Source organism: Nicotiana attenuata, chromosome 2, assembly GCF_001879085.1.
Source record: "Nicotiana attenuata strain UT chromosome 2, NIATTr2, whole genome shotgun sequence".
In the NCBI taxonomy this organism is placed as follows: domain Eukaryota; kingdom Viridiplantae; phylum Streptophyta; class Magnoliopsida; order Solanales; family Solanaceae; genus Nicotiana; species Nicotiana attenuata.
In genome coordinates, this window is record NC_031990.1 from 72,173,141 (window position 1) to 72,187,483 (window position 14,343).

The following is a 14,343-nucleotide window of genomic DNA, read 5'->3' on the forward strand; positions in this document are numbered from 1 at the left end:
ATTACAGGAAAATATCGGTATAGAAGATAATGAATTAGAAATGGAAGATGAGATACCACTTACACCTAGTAGTGTTGGAGCTGGTAGCAAGGGTGGTGGTCGTGGTACTAGTAGTAGACCACCTGTGGTCCCGACTACTAGTCGGAGAAAAATAAGTAAGGTTTGGAAATTTTTTGACGAAATAGAAGGTACTGATAGAGTTAAATGCAAACTTTTTAATGATACTTTTAAACATAAGACTGGAGGACAATTAGGGGGGACTGGGACACTTAGTAGACATATGAGAATTGAGAATCCTATAGAATGGGGCTCTGATGGAGATGAAAATCAAGCAACTCTAAACCCTACTACTGGAGGACTTATGAAATATAATAAGATGAAGGATAGTGAGGAGTTAGCAAAAATGATTGCTTTGGGTTGTCTACCTTTTTCTTTTGCTTCTTCATCATATCTTATTATGTATATTCAAAGGATTTATAATCCTTTATTTAATGGTATCCCTAGAAGTACTTGTAGATTTGATATCTTTAGACTTCATGGACAATATCAAACATACATACGTTGTTTGTTTAGCCACCTTCCTTGTAGAGTTTCTCTAACTTCTGATATTGGTCATGATGTCAATGGAAATAATTATTTGACAATTACATGTCATTGGATAGATGATAATTATTGTATGCAAAAACGTATTATCGCTTTTAAATATGATGAAGATCAGAGTCATACTGCTGTGTTTATAAATAATACTATTTGTGAAGTTGTTGAATTTTATAATCTCAAGTAAAAAGTATTGTGTATGTCTTTTGATAATGCTTCTAACAATAATGCCGCAGTTTCAATATTAAAACTGCATCTGCAACCACCACTTGCCGAAATTTTTCATGTTAGGTGTGCATGTCATGTTTATAATTTAATTTTTAAAAGTGGCCTTGATTTATTTTCAACTGAGATTACTCTTGTTAGAAGAGCAGTTGGTGTTATTCAAGGAAATAATAGACAATCTAGAATTAGGAAATTTAAGAATAAGTGTACTGAGTGTAACCTTAAACCCAGATTCATGCTAGACGAAATTGTTACTAGATGGAATTATAAAAATATATTTTAAATGTTGCTACAAATATAGATTCTCAATAACTGAAGTTGCTAATGCGTATTGTACTGATCCAAATCGTATGTTAACAACTACTACTTGGGAGGTCATTAATGATGTTGTTAAATTTTTACATAAATTTTATACAGCTATTGTTGAGTTTTTTGGAGCATATTACCCTACTATTACTATAGCTTTAATACATATAGCTGAAATTTCTTTTCTACTCTTTGAATTTAAGAAGAAAGAAAAATATAGGGATGTTGTTGAACAAATGCAAGAAGAATTCAAAAAATATTTCTTTCCAATTCCTCCGATTTACTTAATTGGTGCTGTTTTAAATCCTTCTATTAAGATGTCTGATTGTCACCAATTAATGAATGCTTTATATACTTATATGGATATTGGACCAACTGAAACCCTAGATATATATGCTTGTATGAACAAGCTAAATGATTCTTTACAATAATTATATAATTATTATGCAAATGTAATTGATGATGCTCCTCTTAAAGTAGACGATGTTAATCCCACTATGCACTGTACCACTTCTACTACTGTGGATGATGATGAAGGCCTTGATGGTTTTAATATTTTTTTTTTATATTTTCTAACACTCAAACCAGTAGCAGGAACATTGATGAGCTTCAATTCTACTTCCAGAAGCAAAAAAAGCCTCGCACAAAGGAATTTTCACCGTTGGGATGGTGACATGTGAATGGAAAGCAATTTCCTGTTCTTTCTGCTATGGCTCGGGACGTGCTGAATGTGCCAATTTCAACTGTTGCATCAGAGAGTGCATTTAGCCAAGCAAGACAACAACTTGGAAACACCTGTCACTCATTGGGAAGCAATGCTTTGGAAGTTTTAGTATGTTCCAGAGATCGGATTAGATCGGAACGAAGAAATCAAGGACGTGAAGATGTTGATAGCCCAGAAGACGAGGAACTTAGGACAACTGAGAAGGCACAAAAGGAAATTTACGGTTCTAGCAAGTTAAAGGAAGGTTGCGAGTAGTATAAATAGATCGGTGTAGGTCCTAAGGTGAAGCATTGTAGAGCAACAAGGTTTTAGGTAGATAGGAGTAAGGATATGAAAAGGTAAGTGAGAAGGTGACGAGAATATGTATGTCCTCGGGATTAAATCCATCAAAACAGGGGAGCTGATGATTTCCATATGTAATAAAAAGCTCGGTACATCCTGAATGAACACAAAGGAGTCTAAGACTAGGAGCAATTAGAAGAGACGAAATGCTGCCCCGTTAGTAGAATAAGGGTGTAATTGTGATAGATAAAAGGATGACAATTAGGCCTTTGATTGAGGAATAATTTAAAGAAAAGGGATTTATGAATTGCACGGGATTGGAATACCCCCATAAGATGAATCATGTTAGGATGCTATGAAATACGGTTATTGAGGTATAGTATCGTCCCATGGTGGATCGGGCAAATCACTTCAGATGTTCCCCGATAAGATGTGAGCCCTAGTGACAGTGTATTACGTAAGAGGTTGCAAGTTATCAGTGATAGATTATAGATCAACATTAAGTTGAATAAATAATAGATAGGTACAAGTTCCAAAGTACGAGATGAGATTTATTTGTTATTCTTAAGATGAATAATAATGAGGAAGCACTAAAGGACTTAGATCTATACACATAGGATAAGCAGNAGATCGGAACGAAGAAATCAAGGACGTGAAGATGTTGATAGCCCAGAAGACGAGGAACTTAGAGATATATTAACACATGGTAACCCATCCGAATTTAACACTCCAGAAGAAGGCCACTCACTTCATATTGATTATGACGAACTTACTAAGTCAATGCAAAACCTTTGAATTTACTCTTTTTTGGTTAGTTTACTTGTTGTTAAATGTAAAGCTTTCAATTTGTAAGTTTGAATTTTGAAATAAATGTAGCACTTGCAATTTATAAGTGCAGTTTTTTCCCATCGTCATTGTATTCTTTATAATTTTACTTAATATTAATATAACTTAAAATAGTTATACAAAATACAAAAAAAAAATTAAAAATTACACTAACCCGGCCCCGCCCGGCCCCTTGTACCCGTAATCCTTATGGTTCATTTTTTACCCGGATGAACACAAACCCGTTAAACCCGGTAAGCCCCAACCCATAACTGGCTCGGACCCCAACCCATACGGTTAATAATTTTTCCTACCCAGCCCGGCCCGGCCCACCCGTTAGACACCCTTACAATCCCCTATCTTAAGGGATTTGCAAAGTATTATTTATGTTGCACGGGTTAATACTTTAGGCTAAAAAACTTAGGATCCCCCCCCCCCTTTTTCTTTCCTTTATATACTTGTTACCTACATTTCGTTATTTAACATAGATCCATGTGGTTGTATTCTTGTAATCATTAAAGATTTGTACCAATTCCCAATCTGTTATGATAAGAGTCTTCGACTTCAATATTCCTTTTTGTTTATTTGATCAGCTAGCCTAATTACATAATCCACATAGTCTAAAGTTCAGCCGATACCCACAGTTGTGGACCTCGAAGAGTGCCTAACACCTTCACTTTGAGGTAATTTAAGCCCTTACCCGATCTTTGGTGACACAGACTAGTTAAATTAGAGTTATTTGCAAATAGGTGCCCTAATGTACCTTAAAATCGTTAGGTGGCGACTCTTCTCTTTTAACACCTCATTTAAAAGAGTTATCACACGCCGAAACCCACTTTTGCGAGAAAACGGGGCGCGACAGCATGGCGACTCTACTGGGGATTTACACTTAGGCTCTTAGCATAACGAATTTGGCTTATGTGGATCACTTTCTTTGTTACATGCACATCCCTTCCCCTGTTCACCTTTATTTGTTTAAGTCTGCTGTGACATGCACATCCCTTCCCCTACACACCTTTATTTGTTTAAATCTGCTATGACATGCACCCTTCCCGTATTCACCTTTATTTTCTATGACCGCTCTTCATCTCATCTAAAACTGCTATATCATACTTATTTCCTTACTCGCTTTATTACATTCCCGCACATATTTTATGAACTAAACTGACTTCTTCCTTTTGTCTTATTTATGCTTTCCATGTTTAATTTTGCTATCTTATTTATTGCCTTTACATATTTTATCATGCAAATACTTGGCAATGTGTTATCATTTCAGCATAAAGCATGCTCCACATCATACTCCACTCGTGCCAACTATCAACATAGCGGCGCTTGATGAGTGTCTGCGCTATTCCGAAATTACCCTTTTTAATTCGGAAAGGCTTATTTGCGGTAGACTAGTCGATCAACGGTGCAATCGAGGATCCCGTGCCTTTCCCTCTCAAGTTGTCCATTTGAGAGTACCAGTCTAGACCATTCTAGATACTCCACTCCAACTAGAAATGTGAATGCATCACGCTAAACCTAGTATGGGTCGAAGCGTTATTAACGTAACAACCCGCTAAGATAAACCTTGTCGAAAGTTCGACGGGATTTCCACAATCCCAATGGACACTATCATATTACGTGTATTACTTGGAGAAAATGTGCCAACGTGTTGACGATTATTGCATAAATAGTCAAGTCTGGAGGAGAAAGGGGATAACCTTTGTTTGTTTGCAGAAAATGATGTACGAAGTCCCTAGGTTTGGTATGGTCCAAAACATACCACCTTTGTTACTTGACTGGTGGAAAGACCTTGCACCTTGCGACAAGAATCATGTGAGAAGGGTACTTGGTGACCTGCCATCCTTGCTTAACATTCGACCAAATAGGGCAATGATTGAGGACGCTACCATGTTCTGGGATGAGAAAAGAGCCGTCTTTCGATTTGGCGATATAGAAATGAATCCTCTCCTAGAAGAAATAGGAGGCTTCACTAAGCTTCCATGGGATAGTCCGGGATTACTAGTACTAGTGAATCCCACCCCCTGCAGTTTTCTAAAGATGTTGGGTTTTAAGAAAAACGATGAGCTGCTCTTTTTAAAGAAATCATACATGATATACAAGGAAATACAGGGGGGATATACTGCTACAAAATGATGCCGTTTGGTTTAAATATTGGAGCCACCTACATGAGATCCATGACAACCATCTTCCACGACATGATATACAAGGAAATACAGGTGTATGTGGATGACATTATCATCAAATCTAAAAGGAGTTCAGATCACATAACAGACTTGAAGAAATTTTTTGACCGGCTTCGAAAATACAATTTGAAGTTGAATCCTGCAAAATGTGCCTTCAGTCCCTGCTGCAAAGTTGTTGGGATTCATCTTCAGTCGCCGAGGGATTGAGTTAGACCATAAAAAGTCAAAGCTATCCAAGACTTGCCACCTCCAAAGAATCAGAAAGATATGATGAGTTTTTTAGGGCGCCTCGATTATATCAGCCGCTTCATAGCACAATCAACCGTGATATATGAGCCAATCTTCAGAATGTGAGGAAAAATGCTGCAACAAGCTAGACTGAAGAATGCCAGAAAGCCTTCGACAAAATCAATAAGTATTTATCTAAGCCGCCCGTTCTGGTCCCACGAGAACGGGGAAGACCTCTACTGCTTTATTTGTCCGTATAAGATAGGGCTTTTGGTTGCGTTTTAGGACAAGATGATGAAACTGGAAGAAAGGAGCAGGCGATATATTATCTGAGCAATATATTCAAGCCTTATGAAGCCCGGTACTCTTTGCTAGAACGCACCTGCTCTGCTTCGACATGGATAGCTCAGAAGTTGAGGCACTAATTCTGTGCATACACTACATATCTCATATCAAGGATGTTTCCGCTAAAATACATCTTTCAGAAACCCATGATTATGGGTAAGTTAGCAAAGTGGAAATTATTGTTGAGTGAGTTCGACATCGTTTATGTAACTCAGAAGGCAGTGAAAGGGCAAGCATTGGCGGATCATTTGGCAGAAAATCCCATAGACGGAGAATACAAACCATTGAAAAAGTATTTTCCTGATGAGGAGGTGTCATTTGTAGGAGAAGATATCACCGAGGCATATGATGGTTGGAGGATGTTCTTAGACGGAGCAACAAATTTCAAAGGGGTGGGTATCGGAGCTGCATTATTATCAAAAACCAGCCAACACTATCCGGTATCCGCAAAACTCAGGTTTTCATGCACCAACAATATGGCGGAATATGAGGCCTGCATCTTGGGACTCAGGTTGGCTATTGACATGAATGTTCAAGAGCTGCTGGTAATAGGAGATTCGGATCTTTTGGTGCACCAGGTTCTAGGAGAATATGCTACGAAGAACACCAAAATATTGCCATATTTGCACCGTGTCAAGAGCTGATCAAGAGGTTCACAAAGATAGAGTTCAAACATGTTCGAAGGATTAAAAATGAGTTTGCAGATGCGTTAGCCACTTTTTCCTCCATGATACAACACCCAGACAAGAATTTCATCGATCCTATCCAAATAGGAATTCATAAGAAGCCGAATTATTGTGCTCATGTTGAAGAAGAGATTGACGGAAATCCGTGGTTCCACGATATCAAGAAGTACCTAGAAAAGGGAGAATACCCAGAGACTGCTACCTATACCTAGAAGCGTACACTTCAAAGATTAGCCAACCATCTCTTTCAAAGCGGATGAATTCTATATAGAAGGATTCCTGACCTGGGATTACTATGGTGTGTCGATGCCAAGGAAGCAACCAGATTGCTCGAGGAAATACATAGCGGAACCTGTAGACCACACATGGATGGTTTCATTTTAGCCAAGAAGATACTAAGAGCAGGGTATTTCTAGATGACTATGGAAACAGACTGCATCAAGTATGTTCAGAAGTGTCACCAATGCTAGATACATTCTGACATGATGCGAGTACCACCCAATAAACTCAATGCAACAAGTTCACCTTGGCCTTTCTCCGCTTGGGGTATGGATGTCATCAGCCCAATCGAACCTGCTGCTTCAAACGGTCATTGGTTCATTCTGCTGGCCATAGACTACTTCGCAAAATGGGTCGAAGCTGCATCTTATAAAGCTGTAACTAAGAAGGTTGTAGCGGATTTTTTTCGGCACCGCATTATTTGTCAATTTGGAGTACCAGAGTCAATCATTACTAACAATGCTGCCAATCTTAACAGCGATATCATGAAATCCATGTGTGAAACATTCGAGATCCAGCAAATGAACTCCACAGCATACAGTTCGCAAATGAACAGAGTCGTAGAAGCCGCCAACAAGAACATCAAGAAGATATTGAGGAAAATGGTGGAGAATTACAAACAATGGCACGAGAAGCTGCCATTTGCTTTACTAGGATATCGTACTACAGTTCGCACATCAATTGGGGCAACTCCCTACCTATTGGTTTATGGTACTGAAGCCGTTATTCCCACCGAAGTGGAAGTTCCTTCCTTAAGAATCATACAAGAAACTGAGCTCAGTGATGCAGAGTGGGTACGAAGCCGGTATGAACAGCTAGCTCATATTGATTGAAAGAGAATGAATGCAGTATGTCACGGTCAACTCTACCAAAACAGAATAACAAGAGCTTTCAACAAAAAAGGTTAGGTCAAGGCAATTCGCACCATGGCAATTAGTGCTCAAGAGAATCTTCCCGCACCAAAATGAAGCCAAGGGGAATTTCTCATCCAATTGGTAGGGCCATAACATGGTTCACCGGGTATTGATAGGAGGAGCTCTTATAATTCCAAAAATGGACGGAGAGATTTGGCGAAAACCTATTAATTCAGACGCAATCAAGTAATACTATGTTTAAGCTTTTTTGCACTTTCTATTTGATGTAACTGAACTACGTTTGACCTGATTCCTGTTTAAGAGGGGATACGTAGGCATCCCTGTGGGTTCGGTCACATCCTAATACAATCTTCATTTCCCCCATGATCAGAAACTAGGGCAAGATCTCGAGTTTGTCCGATTTCATCACGTTTGGAACAGCCAAGGAATGTGTTGTCAGAAGTATGCATTTAAAGCGGGGCAGAATTTTGAGGAGGACCCTCAAAATTCTAAAGCAAGGAAGTTGCAATGTCTCTAAATACGTCACAGTCCCCAGTTCATCTAAATTATTTGATCTCACGCATTATCATATATTTCAAACAACCACATTTTTACAAATAATTTGTCAAATACATACATGTTTTTTGAAAACATTGTTCCTATGGCAGCCAGATGTTACCCGGGGTAACTCAAACAAGGCCTTAAGACAAAAGGCAAAGCAAGGAAATCGAGAGCAGGAACCAACCATCCCCCGCAAAACTCACAATATTTATTTGAATGCAGGTGTTTACCGTAAAAATGGTAATAACAATTAAATTTGTAAATGGGATTCTAAAAATATGTGATCTATTCCCGAGCTAGTTTGAAAGGGTGATTAGTGCTAAATGTGGAGTAAAAACAGTAAAGATCGAGCTAGCCAAAAACGATAATCGAACCAGTGAGGGACGTTCCCGGGCTTAGGACAAGCTAGTAGATACCTCGGGGGCAGGCCTCGAGCCTACCTCGGGCCTATCGAAGATAACCTTATCGAGGGTAATCGGGAAGGGGATAACAGATAAGTATATGTGTATAAGGTTTTATACCGTCAATCTTGAGAAAATGATGAAGAACAAATGAAGAACAATAAAATGTTAGGGCGACCCCGGGGTCGAAGAACACTAATAATTTAGAAGAAAGAAAGAGAGAGAGAGAGAAAGATATTATTGCTTATTGGAGAAGTGGAGCAACATCAGTCCTCTACAAGGTGGGGTGAGTCCCCCTTATATAGGCGAGGGGACTCGGTAAAGTATGCATGTATATTTAATTACAAAATATGGAGATGGGATGGCTTGATGCGATGCCTCAGCATAGGCTCTGGATAGGCCGGCCCTGTCAGACCCAACCGCGTGTCTTGGGAGCTTCCCCTCTTTGTCCTGGCCTTGGCCTCCGTCTGGCCTCGAATCGGGCCTTGATCATCCCGAGGGAGAGAACTAAGTTGTGGCTTCATGTCCTCGGGGTCTCGAGGCACTTCCCCGATATGGCTTATTAGTGGGAAATCAGGCCCTCTAATTTCACCGCGTATAGATAGTCTCCGCATTTCTCGAAACGAAGCGATGGGAAACAACTATGACCATTGACTCCTCGAGCTCCTCATGGCGACATTATTCTGACGATTCGAACCATGGCGCAATCTTTTTGTGATAGATGGCATATCTCATAGATTCTTGCTCAATACACTGTCATTTTGCGGCACCGGTCCGGTTGTAATAAAAGTCCCGTAGGATTCTAGAGCCTTCCTAGGAAGAGCGTCGACGTTGCCTCGTTAAAAATCTCTACCGGTAAAAAAGCTCGTTTAGGGGTAAAAAATCTGATCAAAGAAAAAGAGCGCAACGGACGTTTTGAAGCCTCGGAATCTTTGAGCCGGGATATCATCCTGATTACCTTGGTCATTGCCCTGCACAAAGGCAACCGTGAAGTAGAAGATGGGGAGAGGGATGGGCCCTTCTTGTCATCTTCTTTACTTCTGTGTAGAGACCCCTCGTGGGCTTTTGCAAACGTATACCATGACCCCTCGGGGGCCGTTGTACACGGACTTTTGTGAACATGAATATATTCCTTTGACTTCTGCTTTTGACTTTTGCCTAGTAACGGCATGTGTTCATACCCCTCGAGGCCCTTTGAATGCCTTCTTTTACTTCTTGACTGCTGATATTTGACTTAGGTACGAGCGTCCTGTCCGCTCCTCTATTGATTGGCATGGCTCTCTTTCGAGGCCATCATTATACCTCAGGGCAATCCTGGATTGAACGGATAGAACCGGGCTGTCGGGGCCCTTCAAATTGCATGGAGATAGTGTGTCGAATTTCGGGGCCTTCGAGGATGTTATCCTGGATGAAGGCCAGCTTCGGGTACGGGGGGTCCCCTTTGATTTTCCATGCGGACATCTTCCTTTAGATACGTACGAGATAGATTTTTCGCTGAGGGGTTGCCTACACTTAGGAACTACTTCGAACCTTTGGCGCTTGTTAGCTTTGATTATGGGCCGTTGTAGCTTGTCGTGATAGCTTGTTCCGGTCTCCAACTGATTAGCAAGGCTCTTCCCCGATTCTTTTGTCGTACTTCAGACCAATGGAGGACCGACTGGATAAGGTCGAGCTATCTCGGCATGCCAATTTGTTTGGAGATCGCGCGTCGAATTTCGGGGCCTTCGAGAACGCTACCCTGGATGAAGGTCATCTTCGGGTGCCCCGGTGGGCACTGTCGATTTTGATGTAGATAACTCTTTTAGAGAGAATAAGGTCGGCTTCTGTTTGAGGAGCTTGCCTATGTTTGGGTGCTTCTTTGGGCCCTTCTAGAGCTTTAGTGATCGGGGCTTCCGGGGTTTACTCCTCTGGAGAGGGGATCGCGAGCCCAGGCGCATGCCTTGCGCCCGGTACCGGCAATTTGGAGCTCATCGTGACCCTGTTTCTTGGGGTCGGGGGTTCCCAATGTGAAATGATACCTTGAGCATGGAGGTAATTCGCGTGGTCCCTCATGCTTTGTCGTCTGTTGGAGGATGTTCTCCGGGTCGGGTATCGACCCGTCGGTTCGTACCGAGGCTATTGGCTTCCTGGAGCTTACCTCGATCAGGCGAACGCCGTTGCCTCTTGCATATAAGAGGGGTGGCTTCGGCCTTTCGCGGGGCTTCATTATTTTTGGGTAGCTATTCTTCTATTTCGGCGTAGGGCTCTTTATTTCCTAGAGTGCGAAAAGCGTTGGTGCTTGCCCTTGCTTTATTTTGTCAGTTTTGCCATAGTGATGGCGATCACTTCGGGACCGGCATGGCAAAGGGTGGAGAATGATGTTCCCGGTGCTCGGGAGTCGAAAGATTTCGCTCTGGAGATGGCGTACTTGCTAAGAGAGGGACACCTAGAGATGGTGAGGCGACGCTGCGGGTGGAGTGAGGGGGTGACACTACGGGTGCTTTCCCCAGGTGAAGGCATCGCAGACTCTGTTGATGGGTTCCTGAGTGTGCAGCTATACCCCTTTGCATGTTGGCCCCCCTGATAGGGTTGTGCTTGACTTTTGTTTGAAGCATCGGGTTACTCAGGCGCAGATTCATCCGTTGTTTTGGCGAACGGTGCTAATGATGAGATTCTTTTGGGAGAAAGCCGGGCTTGAGTTCACGCTTGATCATCTCATCAGGCTATATCGGCCTTCTTATCATCGAGGCTTGCTAACCTTGAGGGGTCGTTCGCCCATGCCCTTCGTTGTCGACGATGAGGAGGGAGGAGATCGAGAGTGGGCCAGTTGGTTCGTCCGAGTCCGGACGACTGATATTACTCCTGTGGAGTTGCTGTCATTCCCCAAGGGGTGGAATCACGCACGTAAGTGAGGCGCTTTGTCGCTCTTTCAGATTTTGTTCATGGCAAAAATCGGCAAAATAACAATTCTATTTCCCCTGTTGCAGCAACTTCATGGACGCCGGGTCAAGTCCATGATCTGCCCGGTTGGGTTCGGAGGTTGGTGACCTGTTCGTCCTGCGACGAACGCAGGTGGCGAGCTATGTCCTGCATCAGGTGGGGAGCGGAACATCAAGGAACGTGCGTACGCTGCTTTTCTCCTGCTAGCGTATACCGAGGTAACATTTTCCCATCTCATTTGTGCTGGATTCGCTGTTTGCAGCTATCAGGCAATTCCTTCGGGCGAGGCAGCATTTTTCTGGAGAGGAGATGGAGTCGTCGGCCTCCGGGCCGAGAGATGGCGGTAATAAGAGGGACTGGATCCCACAAGGCGAAGGAGACCTTAGTAGCACTTGTCGAGCTCGTATTTCTGAGGACGGGGCATCGCCCGAGTCTGCTATTCCCGGAGCGCATGTTTCCCGGCAAACGGCTCCTTTGAGCGAGCACGTTGTGTCCGGGGCCGGTTCTTCTGGGGTCGCAGGGGCAGGGCCGACAAGAACATGTTCTGATCTAGAGGAAATCTGCCGTCTTCACTTTGTGGTGAGTTTTTGTGGTGAGTTTGTGCACAGTTTTCTTGTATCCCGCATCTTCCTCCCGTCATTGGTTCCTTCATGCGCAGGCCTGCGATAGGCTTAAGTCCGAGCTGTTTCGCCAAAAGGCCAAGTTTCAGGGGATTCTGGATGAAGGAGAATCCCTTAGGCTTCTTTGCAAGGAGAATGAAGGTGAGCTGCAGTATTGGCGATATGAGGCGTACCAGAGCTCAAACTATGAGAGCTATTTGGTAGACCAGGTAACTTCCTGTAGTGCGTGTGTTTGCTTCTTTTTAATTTTTAGGGTTAACCTCTTCTTGCCGTGTTAGCTGCAGAAAAGGACAAAGGCCTTGGAGTACCTCAAGGGCGACGTCAACCGCATCAGAATTGCTTGTGGGGAGCTGCAGGCACGAGCTTTGGAGGAGATGAATGCTTCGGCCAAGGTCCTTGCCCTCGAGGTCCAACTCCGCTTGACTCAAGACAACGCCAAAGTTCAAGCGGATATGATTGGGAAACTTGAATCGGACTTCTCAAAGGTTAGAGCCGAGGTAATTGACACCCACGCCGAGTTGAAGCAAACCCTAGACCGGGAGCGAAGGATCGAGGAATATGTCCGTTGCAAATCCCGGAGGGAGGTGTTCGAAGAAATCGGTGCAAGGGGCTTCATTCTCTCAGAAGAGTTGGCTCGAGCACGGGTGGATGAACGCAATGCTCGGTCGCTTCTCGTCGATGTCGCGGAGGGCGATTTTGGCAAGTTGTAGCTTTTAAGCGCAGAGTGTAGATTTTGCCGTTTTGTAGCTTGGCTCCAAATGTATGTAGGGCATGCCTGTAGATGGAGAATACGCTTTTTCTTGCGCACATGATATATAAGGAGAAGTTTCAAAGTTTTGTTTCTTCTGTACCTTTTCCCTGCTGTTGTTTCTGATCAGGCAGGCTGGTCTTGGCGTTTGGCGAGGTCCTTCTCAGTTCGGAACTGGTCGGGCGGTCCCGGGGACCCCTAAGTGTGATTCTTGATGTGAGCAAGTCCTGGACCTCCATGCTCGGCCTGGCTGTTTAGGCTTAGTTTCTGAGTTGGGCTTCGACTCGAGCCTTATTATCTTTGCATTTCTTGTGCCCGTGCTTACGGGTGGTAGTCGTATTTTCCTGTGCCCTTGGGCATCTACTGTTTCGACTGTTTTGGGTCCAGTTTCCGAGTCACATTGTGACTCGAGCTCCAGTTAACCCTTAGGTTTTCCTGCCAGCATGGTCGGATGGTGACGGACCTTTGTGCTTCTGGGCTGAAGTGATCTTGTGGTCGCGTGGCCTGGGGATTTAGTTGGCTGATGATGGTATCATCCGAGCCACGTCCTTAGGCATATTGCTTTTTAGCTATTTTAGTGGCCTAGTCTCCGAGTCCTGCTATGACTCAGGCTGCGATCGGCCTTTATATCTCATCAAATCTTTGGGCGATGATAGTGGCGCTTGTGCCGTGCCTTTAGGCGTGCTATATTTTCTGGGTCCAGTCTCCGAGTCGCGTTGCGATTCGAGCTGTAATTGACCTTTTGAGTTTCCCGATTCCCTGGTCGGCGATAGTGGCATTTGTGTCGTGCCCTTAGGCACATTATAATTTTCGGGCTTAGTCTCCGGGTCGCGTTGCGATCCGAGCTGTAATTGACTCTCGAATTATCGTAAATTTCCGGCTGACGATAGTGTCTTCCCATTTTCCGCCCTTGGGCGCTTGGCGATTCTCGGGCCTAATCTTCGGGTCGCGTTGCGATCCGAGCTGTAATTGACCCTTACATCTCATTGAGATCCTGCCGACAGTAGTACTTATGCCATGCCCGTGGGCGTATTGCAATCTTCGGGCCCAGTCTCCGGGTCGCGTTGCGATCCGAGCTGTAGTTGACCCTTAGATTTGACTGCATTTCTGGCGATGGTGGTATTTATGTCGTGCCCTTAAGCATATTGCACTTTTCCGGGTCCAGTCTCCGAATCGCGTTGCGATTCAAGCTGAATCGACCGCTAGCTTTTGTTGAATTTCCGACGATGATGGCATTTATGCCGCTTGGTCGTAGAGACCTTTTGATATGTAGCCCGTAGGCTTCGTACAGTTAACTATTTTGGATCTGGTCTCCGAATCGGGTTACGATTCGAGCTCATTTTAATCCTCAAGTTGTCATGATACTTTAGCTGGCGACAATGGCTCTAACGTTGTCTGGTCGTAGAGACCTTTCAATATGTGTCCTGTAGGATTGCTTAGCTGACGACAATGGCTCTTACGTTGTTTTTTGCCTGTGGGCTTTTGTGTAGGTTTTGTATCCGCTCATTAAGGTCTTTTTGTAATATTTTGCCTAACCCGTCGTCGGTTCCA